This window comes from Trematomus bernacchii, unplaced genomic scaffold (assembly GCF_902827165.1).
Source record: "Trematomus bernacchii unplaced genomic scaffold, fTreBer1.1, whole genome shotgun sequence".
Lineage (NCBI taxonomy): Eukaryota > Metazoa > Chordata > Actinopteri > Perciformes > Nototheniidae > Trematomus > Trematomus bernacchii.
The window spans coordinates 12,553,187-12,563,154 of record NW_022987739.1 but is presented as its reverse complement, the minus strand read 5'-3'; the positions used below and the strand labels follow the sequence as shown (position 1 = coordinate 12,563,154).

The 9,968-nt window shown below is 40.6% G+C and overlaps 1 long non-coding RNA gene across 1 annotated transcript; it reads right to left on the bottom strand.

Annotated features, from left to right (window-relative positions):
• Positions 1-4,243: 4,243 nt before the first annotated feature.
• On the bottom strand, positions 4,244-7,195 carry LOC117496056. The gene is made up of 3 exons (XR_004557234.1): positions 6,877-7,195; positions 5,386-5,473; positions 4,244-4,711 (listed from the first exon to the last, which is right to left on the bottom strand). It is a non-coding gene; the product is annotated as an uncharacterized LOC117496056 (long non-coding RNA).
• Positions 7,196-9,968: the final 2,773 nt, after the last annotated feature.

Here is a 9,968-nt window from a genome sequence, read left to right as displayed (position 1 = left end):
TCCACGCAGCGACTCATTCACCACGGCACGCCGGTCCTCCAACGCCTGGGCGGAGTCAAAGAAATTCGCATCCCGTGTCCGCTTTCCTAAGAGGGGAAAATAAGCAACACTGGTAAAAGTATTTCGTTCAACCAATTAAAAAAATGTAGGGTAATGGTCAGTGGCGGCCGGTCCATAGGGGCGCTAGGGGCGCCGCCCCACCTCTTCCCATATTGAAAAAAATAAAAATAAATAATAATTAAAATTAAAATTAAAAAAAAAAAATATGTTTAAAAAAATATATATGTTTTTATTTTTATTTTTAATGAACAAGGTAAATATTATATAATTGGTATCAGTAAAATGTATAATCTACAATAAAATGTCGTTTAAAATTGTGTTACGATGTCTAAAGTTACTGATAAGTCACATGTTTCCTGCCTGGCCTTGCCCATGCACCTTCTCTCGTCTGGGCGCTAAGAGAGGAGCCTTCAACCAGTGCAGCAGCAGCCACCAGCAGCTGACTGTTGCTATCTGTAACGTGTAAACTATGCCGCGAAAATATAATTTCAGCCAATCAGCGTCGTCAAAGATGACGGTCACCGGGCGCCAATGTCAGCGCCCAGTGCAGTCTGTGAGTAGTTTGGACAGTGACTCGTATCCGGTTGACGCAGTAGTTGATGAGGATGGCTTCGTGTGCAGGTGGAGTCTCCGGACCTCGGTCCCGGCCTAATTCTGTTCAAGAGCTAATCTCCAATCCTTTCGAAAGGAGAAGTTTGGCAGATAAATTGTTGCTTAAAGACCTTGCACCGGACCAACCCGATTTGAATATATCGCAGCAATCTCGTGAAAAAGACAAAATTTATACACGAGGCTTCACAAGTAGCTGGTACACAAGAAAGGCTTGGCTAGCTGGATGCAAACAGGTAAATGCTGTCTTTTGTTTCCCATGCTTGGATATCACTTTATATGTAGAGAGGAGGTTTCCCATGGTTGTTAGAAGTTTATTAATAAGTGGGCATTTATCACAGAAGTGATTGTTCTGTCTCCACGTTTGTTGCATTGTCTGTGATGTATTTTCCAACGGTTATAGCTCCTGTTCTGTCCCAGCAACACTACACGGTTTGCAGCTCCACCACATTTTTGGTTTATCTTCGGTGTCGCTTAAAATCTGCTTCCCATCGGACTAAAACCTCCACGTAATCTGAAGACAGATACTTGAAGTTATTTAAACCTTTTGCAAACTTTATGTTCTTTCTTGCTCTAGCCTTGCCAGTTACATTGTACATAACACATATATTATCATTATGCTAACTGGTTGTTCGTGTTAGACGATGTAGCTTTTTCATTTCTGAGTTATTGCTATATGTAAATAAGCCTGTTTGTAAATAATCCTCAGAGAAACAAAGAAAAAACACAATTTATGACATTTTGTGCTGTGGTTATTTTTTTTAAATTGCATTTATTCACAGTTCAGTTTGAAATGCTGTAGTGACTTGTATTGAACCACTTAAATATTTATAATTAATGCTACTGAAAAGATGCTATTAATTTTATATCTCACATGCAGTTCACTGTAAAGCTACTTGGTGAAGGTGTTGGTTCATAAAACATGAACAGTTTTAAGAAAGAAAAAAACAGACCAGTTCTGAGAACACAAATTCCTGGTAAAGTAGTAGATGTTCAGGTTGATAAATAATATTTTCCACACTGAAGATTATGGAGGTATTGATCAGTCTTCTCATATTTTTAAGCCTCGATTTCTCCTTTCCCCCCCCCTCTAACATCACCAGAAGTCATCATTTAAGGGGTCATTTCTCGAAAAAAAATTCCGGGGGGAAACCCCCCGGACCCCCCCGGGTAGGTCACTTACGGTACGTCAAGAGCCCCACCAAAAAAAAAGACCACCGGCCGCCACTGGTAATGGTTCACATCTATACTCTAGCAGGGGTGGGCATGTTACGGCCCGCGGGCCACACCCGGCCCGTTGGCCGGCCTTGGCCGGCCCGTGTGAGGTTGATCATAAATTATAACATAATGAAAAAAAACAGCAACCTTTTCAAAATAAAAGCAACACAGCTGTATTGCTTGCATGGCGTAAATACTTTTCTAACTGTGTTGCTTTTATTTTGAAAAGGGCGCTGCTGTTTTTTTTATTTATTTACGTAAACGCTTATGCCGTGAACAGCTACGAGTGATGCTGGCCGGCTAGTCCTCGAAATGTCCGCTAAGGGGAAAAAAAGAAAGATCGATACTGAATGCCGCGTTTTCAACAAGACATGGACCGCTAAGTATTTATTTACAGAAGTGAAAGGTAAAGCTGTGTGTTTAGTTTGTGGTGCGCAGGTCGCTGTGTTCAAGGAGTACAATTTGAGTCGCCACTATGCTACCAAACACGCAGATAAATACAAGAACCTGTCTGAGGAAGAGCGGGCAAATGGGTCAGATGCTTTGCTAGCTAAGCTGCAAAGCCAACAACACATTTTTACAAAACATTCCACATCCAGAGATGCAGCTGTCAAGACGAGTTATGTCTTAAAAGTTAACCGTTTTCGGAGGGAGAGTTCATTAAGGAGTGTTTGTTGGACACTAATATGCCCGGAGAAAAAGGAGGCATTTGAGAAAGTGCCGCTCTCCTGACGCACTGTTACGAGGAGAATTGAGGACATCGCGGGAAATCTGGAGCTTCAGCTGCAGAACAGAGCGGTCAACTTTGACTTTTTTTCCTTGGCTTTGGATGAGAGCTGCGATGTACGTGACACTGCCCAGCTACTCATCTTCCTACGTGGGATAACTACAGACTTCAAAATCACGGAGGAGCTGACAGCCATGCAGTCAATGAAAGGGACAACAACAGCGAGTGATTTGTTCACGGAGGTAAATGCATGTGTGTAAAAGAGTTGGGACTGAAATGGGACAAGCTGGCAGGCGTGACAACGGATGGTTGTCCAAATCTGACAGGGAAAAATGTTGGACTATTGAAGAGAATGCAGGATAAAGTGACAGAAATTAACCCTGAGCAGAAATAGGTATTTTTGCATTGTATTATACATCAGGAAGTGTTGTGTAAGTCAGTGTTAAAAATTAACCATGTTGTTGATGTTGTAACTAAAATAGTTAACTTCATCAGGGCAAGAGCATTGAATCACAGACAGTTTGTTGCACTTTTGGAGGAAAGTGAGACTGAACATCGTGACATACCCTACCATGCAGCTGTCAGGTGGCTCAGCCTGGGCAAAGTGCTGAAAAGAGTATGGGACCTGAGAGAAGAAATTCAAGACTTCTGTGTGAAGAAAGGAAACGACATCCCACAGCTTTCAGATGCAGACTGGATGGCAGACCTTGGTTTTGCTGTAGATGTGACTGCACTAATGAGTGAACTAAATGTCAAACTGCAAGGCAAGGGCCTTGTTGTGCATGACATGTACAGTGCAGTGAAGGCTTTCATGAGAAAGCTGCAGCTTCTCTCAAGCCAAATGGAGGACAACATTCTCACGCACTTGCCAACACTGAAGGAAGCCACACCATCAGCTGATCACCTCCAGAGGTACTCATCCATGTTAGAAGCACTGCATGGTGAGTTTTCAAGGCGATTTAAAGACTTCAAAACAGTTGAGAATGAAATGAACATGATCTTTTCCCCATTTACATGCCATGTGGATGATGCACCCAGTGATGTTCAGCTTGAACTCATTGACCTGCAGTCTGACACACTTCTGTCAGAGCACTTTAGGTCAGTCTCACTGCCTGAGTTTTACTTTTCCCTGAAAGAGGAGAACTTTCCACACATCAGGAGACGTGCTCAGAAGATGATGGTCCTCTTTGGATCTACCTACATATGTGAACAGACATTCTCAGTGATGAAGTTCAACAAATCCAGATACAGATCCTCTATCACTGATGATCACCTCTCAGCTGTCCTTCGCATATCCACCTCAGACATTGAACCAGATTTCCGTGCACTTGTTCAAGCCCAAGACAGACTGGATTTTTCTCACTGAACAAGTAAAATTAACTGAAAAACAAAAATCAAAAGCACTCATTTCTTTTTGTATAAAGCTGATTCATTTCTTATCTTTAACATACTGTAAAACATCTTTTCAGTATTGGTATATTGAGCAGAATTAAGTTCAATTTATTTTTGATTCGGCCCCCCAACACAGCTCGAGTTTCTGAAGTGGCCCCTTGTAAAAAATAATTGCCCACCCCTGATTTAGACAGTAGAGACATGAAAAAAGAGCATAGTTTGGCGTGAAGTTAGGGCTGGACACTTTTTCATATCAGTCGATAAAATAATGATTACAATATCAGTCAATTAGTGTGTCAACCATATTAAGGCCATGAAAAAACAGCCAAGAATTCCCATTACGCCAAAATGGATGTCTGCACCTATAAATATGTAGAAAAACATGAACATGAAGAATGAATGTGCCAAGTCTATGAAACCTCCGGCTAAAAGGTTGCTGTGTCGGATCAGTGACCAATGCTATAAATAATTGATTATGTATTGAAAAATATATCTATTGTTATTGAGGCATATATGTAAGTGAGCAGTAAAGTAAAAAACATCTGTACATACCGTTTCCACAATTGGCAGGAGCTTTGTCTTCTCCCGGATAGCTCCACCCTTCTTTGTGACGACTTGAATTAGTTCACTGCACTTCTCGTCAAGTTTCTGCATGAACCTTGCTTCAAGGGGTATTGTGGTTACTCTGAGGAATTCTTCATTCACCTAGGGAATATAGGTAGTATAGATATATATATATATATCAAAGACAGACAAATGATATGTGCCTCATGCAAAAGCATGTGATTTAGCTTTACGTACATTTGATTACACACACATATATACATATATACATACTATGAGTAAAGTTAGTGTACCTCTTGAACTTCGAGTGCAGGTTTTAAATCTCTAACTGTACACACTTTGTGTTTTCTCCATTTATGAGTGTGGAAACTTCCATATATGTTGGTTTGATATGAACAATCAACATACATACAAGGAACTAATTCATTATTTTTCAAATGTTGGCCAATGTGGTGAAAAAAGTCTGTTTCAGTAGCAAGTTGATTGTCGTCACAAAGATGGCACTTAAAATGTGAGATGTCTGCTCTTGAGGATTGCTGAGAAGGGTCTTGTGTACAAAGATGCTTCAGTAGTGCATTCCATGTTTTACATGAAAATGGGCAGTTTTCATATAGGCAGGGATAAGAACGGTGCCTTCCATAATGTTGATGATCTAGTCTATAATGTTTTAGCAGTTCAGATCTTCTGGTACATGAATAGCCACAGTCCTTGCATCTCCACATCCATCAAATAACCAATAACTCCCCCCCCACCATTGAAAAATGAAATCCCCAAAAAAGCAAAAATCCCAACAAAGTTTCTACTGTATGTCCAACCGTAACAGCAGCAATGAGAGGGTTGTGGCTGAAGATATAGATGTTTCCACCCGAGGAAACCAATATCCTAGATAAGAGTGAGAGGAGTCTGAAAGAGGGAGAAAAAAAGAGAGATTAACTCATAGTCTTCATAAACATCACCAATAGAAATGCTCAAATCAATGGCAGAATATGATTTAACTTTAATGCAATCAATATAGTTGTTTAAGGCTTAGTTTAGGATGAAGTCATCTAGCTATATTTTTTATCTACGATTGTACACACCTATAGTAAGGTTAGCAGTGTTTTTCGATTGGAAATTTCATATCTTGTTTGTCAAATTGACATTACATTACAAATTGCTGGGTGCGCCATTGTCTTTATCATTTTGAGATGCTCAGATCAGAGCAGACCCTTCTCACCTCCCATCTTAGTTGTTCATATTATTAGCAGGGTGGGCAATTACTTTTCCTGGGGGGCAAAATGAGAAACCCAGATTGTTACAGGGTGCCAAACAAATTAAACTCAGGAGTAACTGCTACGTTTATCACTAAATTAAATTAATAAAACATACTGTGCACTTATTTTTCAGCATTTATTATATTGGAAATCACACCACACAGCATCTTATTAAGATAATTACATTATATGCAGGAGTCTTTGAACCAACTGCTACCAAGTTATTAGCTAGCTAGCAAGCAAGCAGATAGCATATCACCATGCGGGCCGGGCTAATTAACATACCGCTGTAAAGTCATGGATAAAATGAGTTAATTTATGTAACATTTACCAACGTCGACATCACGTAATGTTAGCAAGTGTAACGTTAAACTTAACTAAGTTTAACATTTACCAACGTCGACATCTAATGTGACCACGTATGTTTGCAGAGAAATGGCAAAATATATAGAATGCAAAAATAAAACTTGAAGTTGAATTAGAACCACCGGGCCCGCATGGTATGCTAGCTGCTTGCTAGCTAGCTAATAACATGGTGGTATGCTAGCTGCTTGCTAGCTAGCTAATAACTAGCCAATTAACTTTACCGCTGTAAAATAAGTCACGGATAAAATGAGTTAATTTATGTAACATTTACCAACGTCTACATCACGTATTGTTACCAAGTGTAAAGTTAAACTAAGTTTAAGACTTACCAACGTGGACATCACGTAATGTTAGCAAGTGTAACGTTAAACTAAGTTTAAGACTTACCAACGTGGACATCACGTAATGTTAGCAAGTGTAACGTTAAACTAAGTTTAAGACTTACCAACGTGGACATCACGTAATATTAGCAAGTGTAACGTTAAACTAAGTTTAAGACTTACCAACGTGGACATCACGTAATGTTAGCAAGTGTAACGTTAAACTAAACTAAGTTTAACATTTACCAACGTCGACATCAAATAATGTTACCAAGTACGTTTGCAGAGAAATGGCAAAATATATAGCATGGAAATAACAGTATGCTACGAAATACAGCAGCATAATTAAATTGTTGTTTTCACTTACCACAATGTAATGGTTGCTCTCTGTCTCTCCGGTGCAGGAAAAGATCGGTCGTGTTGAGGCTCTCTTCCTGGGCGGCCTGGGTTGTTTGAAGACGGTCCTGTCTTATAGCTTTCTGTTTAATGCGCATGTGCGGGCCTATGCGTAACCTTAAGATTGTATATTCGTCAAAACGGATATTTCTTAGTTGAGCTCTGAATGAAAAATATTTACATTAAAAAAATATATTGAAAAACAAATTATTAGTTGAAGAAATAAAACAAATAATGTTAAATTGAATGAAAGGACAATTATAAATTGGATGGAGTACAGCTCGAAAACCTTTTTTCAGTGAAGATACAAGATCTGTTTAGTCGCCATGTAGTTTTACAACATACTAGGAATGTTTTTTTGTATTTTCACAAATAGAATTAAGGTTTCACAAATCTGAAACTGTGTTCTAAAGAATCTTTTGACTCTCTGGGATAATCCAGTCCAGATTTGATGAGTCTAGGTATAGTGGTTTTAGATCAGGACCTGGTCTAATGTGGTCTAATGTGGTCTACATGTAAAAAAAGCACTGAAATCTCCCTTTTTTGTATTTTCACAAATAGAATTAAGGTTTCAGAAATCTGAAACTGTGTTATAAAGAATGTTTGGCCTCTCTGGGATAATCCAGTCCAAATAAATCGGCTATGCAGCGATTCAAGAGGTTCAAACACGGAGGATTGTTCCTTTTTGAAGAGTGCTTCATGTATGCTTGAACTTTGTTTAATGTTGTTGAGGCAAGTTAAACATAAAATATGATGAATATTATGAAATAAACATGATTGTGAACATCAGTTCGATGCGTAACGTTCTTTCAAGACAAAGTTACAGTGTGTGTACCTTTGCGTTTGGTTGCTGGTAAGGAGGACGAGCTAGCGCTGTGATCTAGAATGCAAAGCTCGCTTGTTTCCAATCCCGAGAGTTGTCCATCCTCGCCTGAAACACACGATTAGTGCCATGAGTTAGTGAAGCAAATTACAGAAACACTGCACAGTTATTCACAAGTCAAAACGTTTTCAGAGCGGCCGAGAATATCTAGCTAGCTAGATGTAGCTAGCTCGGAGCCTAGCATGGCTAGCTTGATCTACTGAGCAAATAAAAGTACATCCGAGACCATTATTGTGCAGATTAAAACCCCAGTGCATGTAGTTGATTTTACCTTCGTCGTGGTAGTCATCGTTGGCCACTGAATCCGCCGTTTGTAGTCCTGCCTGAGTTTCTTTATTTTTAGCCGGTGGGGCTGTGCACAATTCCCAGGTCGAGTGAAAGCTACCGAACTGGCTTCAGTAGCATTCCCTGGGTCGCCTCCTCGGCGTAGATCTCCAGAAGCGCTGACACCTCCTCATCATTTCTTGATGCTTGCCATAACTGCTTTCAAAAACAAACACAACGCACGGAGCGTTGTGTTTTTGTAGCGAGGAAAAACAATGGCGTCTCCACACAACATTTTCAGAGTTGTACGGGCGTGGTTTGCAATTCGCCCAGCCAATCAGCACTGGGGCACTTTTGGAGCACTTTTCACCCACAGAAAAGTACGCTCTCTGAGCTGGCTCTAAAAATGGGGGTAAAAGTACCCGAGATTAAGTACGATTGTTGGTGTGAACGCGACATAAGGGGTACTCACGGAACTAAAACGCGAAAAGTACGGTGAAAGTACTCCGGTGTGAACGCGGCTAATAGCCGTACATGAGAATATGTTTGTTGTTTGTATTCATGGTGAGACAGTGGATAGATTGCACTTTGACAGATATTTGTGTTCGATAACTCACCTCTCTGACCACAGGTTGGAGTATCGACTGCAGCTCAGTGTGAAAGCAGTAACAGACAGAAAGAGAGATGTCATGCGTTTCTGTTTAAAGGCATCTCTTCTCCTTTTTCTGAGCTCTGTGATTCTCTAAAGAAGCAACAGGTCCGCTCTCCTGTTGAAAAGAATAATGTTTGAGGGACAAATGTCACCTGGGGGCCTTTGACAGGCCCCCAGGTGAGAGATGATTACCAAGTACAAGTCCCCAAATGATAAAGTCTATTTTAATTAGCCTGGATTCTTGGTTGAGATGCTATATTTACCTGTAGTGAGTCCTCTTAAGTGTTTTTAATTTACCTACATTCACTAAGTTCCTGTCCCTGATGGAGGAAAGGTATTAAGATGGGAAGCAGAGCAACATGCATAGTTTGACATTTGCGCATGGTGGGGCAAACCTTTTTTACTGACGTCAGTACACAGTCCCAACTATTGCGTGGGGTGCTACGGATACAGTAGCAATAAAGCCAGCGCTCACCGCACTGAGTATGACTTTTTCATGCCCGCCGTACACACACACTCATATGGAAGGGGCGGTCTCTCCCCCCAACAACACAGTGCATTACATAACTGTAAAACTTATCATAACTGTGCACATCTTATACTTATTTGATAACTACTATATCCCTTGGTTACTTGAACACGCTACAATATTATTAACCAGTGTCCTACCCAGAGTTGGGTGTAACGCGTTAAAAAGTAACGCGTTACTGTAATAATATTACTTTTGTCGGTAACGCGTTACTTTTATAATTCAGTAATCACACTACAGTTACTATAATTGCCCCGACACGCGTTACTTTGTTACTTATATAAAATCAGTCATAATCACACTGACAGACAAGAGGGGTTTCCGCCGCAGGTTTATATGTACGTAATCTGCGCGATTTGCGCGTCCACATCTCTACGTGCAGTGCTGCATAAACATGGCTGAGTCAGCGATAACTTTCGAGGGGTGGAGGTATGCCCATTATTTTGAGTTTGTCCGAAGAATAGACAGGAATGTAACGGTGAGGTGCAAACTGTGTCCAGGCCAGAAGCTGTTATGCACTGCTGTAAACACCACGTCAAACCTCAACAAACACCAGCAAAGAACACATGCTAAGGTGAAGCTAATAGCTAAGGACCCCCGAACCCAGAGTGAGGATGTTGTGAGTGCGCCGCCGCCGACTCCGAAGCAGCACAAATTAGAATTTGGAGGACCGGTAACCAAAGCAGAGATGGACAGGCTTGTAGCATCCTTCATAGTAGAGGTAATGTTGCCCAT